Here is a 4333-nt window from a genome sequence, read left to right as displayed (position 1 = left end):
GAAAACAATGTATGGCCAAATATAAGTGTATAAGGACAAATTCATATTTGTGATTTTACATTTTACTTTGCACATGTAGATATAAAATTATGAAAGCTTTTGACGAAAGAACCATAACATAATTCTGGTAATTATATTTGTAAAGATCGTGATGTTTTTAGTAATTCTATATACGTGCAAACTATTTTGATTAAAAAAAAATGTGACAAAATGGTAATGCTCATCATTTCAAATAAATACCACACCGCATCATCTTGATCGTATATAAAATCATTTACACGAAATTTTACACGGAAAAGACAACAGTTAGATTTAATGTTAAACCTTATTTTTGTCACGTTATAAATGTTTATAACAAAATATTTTTAAGAAATAGTAGGAAATGTTCAACCGAATTATTTAACACTGTATAAAGTGAAAACAACAAGTTTCACAGTTTCATAAACTGCCGGCGGAAACAAGATCGTATAGGTGACATTTTTGGAGAAACATATATCAAGGTAAGTTTTATTACGTTAAGATAAATAAAAAACAACAACATATCATTGATTGATTTATTGATTGATTTTCTTATAATCTAAATAAAAAAATATATCTTAATATAATCTGTTTTTCCAAAGAATACAAACGCTTTATATAGCAAAATGCTAATTACTGTGGCACTTCTAGCTTTCATTACCAAGTCTTTATGCTTGGAGACCTACATCGGAAAGGAGTATATACGAATAACACTAATGCCACTACAACATACATAACATATTCTTTGACTCGTCTTCTTGCACGGAGACATTGAAAAAGATTATGAATTACACTACTGCAGCAGATAGAACATATTCCTTTGTATATGAACTTTGACTCGTCTTCTTGCCCGGAGACCTGCATTGAAAAAGATTACGAATTACACTACTGCAGCAGATAGAACATATTCCTTTGTATATGAACTTTGAGTAGTCTTCTTGCTTGGAGAAATGCATCGGAAAAGAATGAATAAAACAAGTGCTACTGCATCAGATAGAACATATTCCTTTGTATATGAAATTTGACTAGTCTTGCAGAAAGACCTGCATAAAATAATAGAATGTTTGACAGTACTGAGTGTGACTGCAACATACAGAACATATCCTATAGTCTAAGAGTTTTTGGTTAATTCCCTTACAATCAACAAAAAACGATATCGACCAGATTTTATTTTAGAGTAACGGATTCATTGGCTTGAAGTATAGAAATAGCTAGATGTGGACCAGATTGTCTTCAAAAATGAGCCAAACTTATACCGTTTAACAAGCTTTAAAAGGCAACGACATGATAAATTCAATACAATTCAAATGAGAAACCTAACGGCCTGATTCACGTACAAAACAATTTAAAAAAAATTATGGCACATATATACAGCAACAAATGACGACCACCGAATTAGAGGCTACTGCTTTGGGACACGGACATACATAATGTGGCGGGGATAAACACATGTGCTGACACTAGCCCTCCCCATAAAATAGGACATAGGACAGTTGTGTAATAGCACAATATAAGAAAAAACAACATAATGTTTCTCTGTTTGTCTGTCGTATTGTGCCGCTTTGCGTCTTTTGCACATCTTTTGTATTTGATAGGCTGTTGCATCATTGGCTGGGGTTTAATATACAAAAAAAATCTTTAAACAAAATAGATATTATTTTTTTTCTCGAGGCCACTGACTTTCATCAAAAAGAAAATAATACGTGTTTAGTTTTATAATAATTAACTTACAACGATATTTATTCTGAGGTGTTTGATTAGCACTAAAATAAGTCACTGATTTATCAACCCCCCCCCCCCCCCCCCCGAATTTATACTAAATATATAATACATAAGGTAAGTTGGTTTCATTTTATTTCCATTCATCAACATACAATATTGTTTACGTTTTATTTCCATTCATCAACATACAATATTGTTTACGTTTTATTTCCATTCAACCACATACAATATTGTTTATGTTTTATTTCCATTCAACCACATACAATATTGTTTACGTTTTATTTCCATTCAACCACATACAATATTGTTTACGTTTTATTTCCAATCAACCACATACAATATTGTTTATGTTTTATTTCCATTCAACCACATACAATATTGTTTATGTTTTATTTCCATTCAACCACATACAATATTGTTTACGTTTTATTTCCAATCAACCACATACAATATTGTTTATGTTTTATTTCCATTCAACCACTTACAATATTGTTTACGTTTTATTTCCATTCAACCACATACAATATTGTTTACGTTTTATTTCCAATCAACCACATACAATATTGTTTATGTTTTATTTCCATTCAACCACATACAATATTGTTTATGTTTTATTTCCATTCAACCACATACAATATTGTTTATGTTTTATTTCCATTCAACCACATACAATATTGTTTACGTTTTATTTCCAATCAACCACTTACAATATTGTTTACGTTTTATTTCCAATCAACCACATACAATATTGTTTACGTTTCATTTTAGTATGCATCAGCTTATTACTTTGTGGGCTCTCGTTGGAATGGTGGCGACACAAGTACTTCCCCCTCTAGGCGAAATTGGTAAGATATACGATTTATTTTACAATAGATATTAAGGCTCCAGTGATTGTTTTAGTTCATGGGGACCGTTGTTCGTGTGTGTTATTTTCCTGGGACAAACCTTTTTCCATGTTAAGTCAACAACAAAATATTATTTCCAAAACATAAGGAAACATCTTTGTTTTCCAAGGAAACATAATTTTCTATTTACTTTCCTTCTTAAGACCATAACCTCCTAGAAACTCGATCAGTGATATATTCAATTGCAATAAATATGTAATGTACAATTATTTTTTCCCCAAGTACACCTCCTTACTTGATTTATTCCGTTAAAACGAAGTCGGAGACCCTATTATTATTTTACATCAATAAAACGGAGATTTTTTGTATCAACAGCATAAAAATCTATGGAGTAAAAATTAGAAATTTGATGATTTAAAGACAAATTTAAAAACGTTTTTATCCGATTTTATGTGTTTTCTATACAAATGGGCACCTTTTTTGAAAGAATTCAATAAGTAATTTTATGGGTGAAAAAAGAGATAAAGGCATATTTTTTTCGATTTTCAGATACAGTTCAACGAGCCAAAGGTGTATGCTAAATCTTAAGAAAATCTGTGATGTAGCCCATTTACTGTAACTTGACGCTATTTTATATTTTGTTCTGTACATGAAATATAAAACCAGATGTTACACTAAAAGCTACTTTTCTCCCCGATACAAACGTATTGGAATTGGTGTACATTCACCTTTGAACATAAATGTATTTTTTCTTCTTTTCAACAGAGCCATTAGAAGGACCATGCCAATGTATTCTGAGTTGCTGTCAACATCATTTACAAATCCGAAGGATTCCGGGTTTACCTTTCGATCCTCTTAGATTTAGCTATCAGTGTTGCGGGTGTATTGACTGTCCTCCTCAAGTTCCAAGGAATCCCGAAAGTGAATTTCCTGTTGTTACTATTTTAAACGGACAACTTATTGAACTCGATGGTAACTGACATTGTGCCATTAAATATTATCTTCTTTTTCGTTAGTTGTGCTATAGTTGACCCTTTAATCTTCTATATCAGGAGGTCATTCTGATCCAAAAGTGAGTTCTAGCTGAGTTCATCTTGCAATGAGAGCTGAAAACACGATTTTGATTTAAATAAGGCAGCAACCATTTGATTTTCAAAAGAAAGCATTACATATAGTGGCAGCTGAGGTTGAAACCAACTGCTGTTATTACTCATAATCTAGTGGGCATGTTTTCGATTGATCGTATAGATAGGCGCTAAGAAATGCTTATCAAGCTCACATGACCCTTAATACCAGGCGCATCTAACAAGTAAAAAATACCAAAACTCACACGGACCTAAGGACCAGGTGATCTAACAAGTAAAACGTAACATGAGTAAATGCTTATCAGGCTCACATGATCTAACAAGAAAATAAATACCAATAGTTTATGGAAAATAAGAAGATAATTACCAATGAGACCACAATCCAACAGAGACTAAATGTCGCAATCAATTATATGTAATCTTACTGCCTTCTACTATGGGATGATGCAATAACATATAAGTAGCTTTTAAAAAAAAAACACAATGACAAAATGTAAAAACAATCAACCCTGGAAAGATTATACAAAATTTACAAAACAATTAACCAAAAACAAATATGTAAGACAGTGACGAACGTCAACCACTGAATTACAGTACTAAAATGAATACGTTTTAACTGAGAGTTTTTTTGTATGTCATATGCTATATGAATTTTATCCCATT

The 4333-nt window shown here is 31.5% G+C and overlaps 1 long non-coding RNA gene across 1 annotated transcript; it reads left to right on the top strand.

The window, feature by feature from the left end:
- The first annotated feature begins 259 nt into the window (after nt 1-259).
- Nucleotides 260-3593, top strand: LOC139500576 (uncharacterized). Its single transcript, XR_011658305.1, has 3 exons — nt 260-500; nt 2509-2585; nt 3351-3593. It is a non-coding gene; the product is annotated as an uncharacterized lncRNA (long non-coding RNA).
- The last annotated feature ends 740 nt before the right edge of the window (nt 3594-4333 follow it).

The sequence above is a fragment of the Mytilus edulis genome, chromosome 13, assembly GCF_963676685.1.
Source record: "Mytilus edulis chromosome 13, xbMytEdul2.2, whole genome shotgun sequence".
NCBI classification, from domain to species: domain Eukaryota; kingdom Metazoa; phylum Mollusca; class Bivalvia; order Mytilida; family Mytilidae; genus Mytilus; species Mytilus edulis.
Note: the sequence above shows the minus strand (reverse complement) of the source record. Positions and strands in the feature narration are given on the sequence as shown.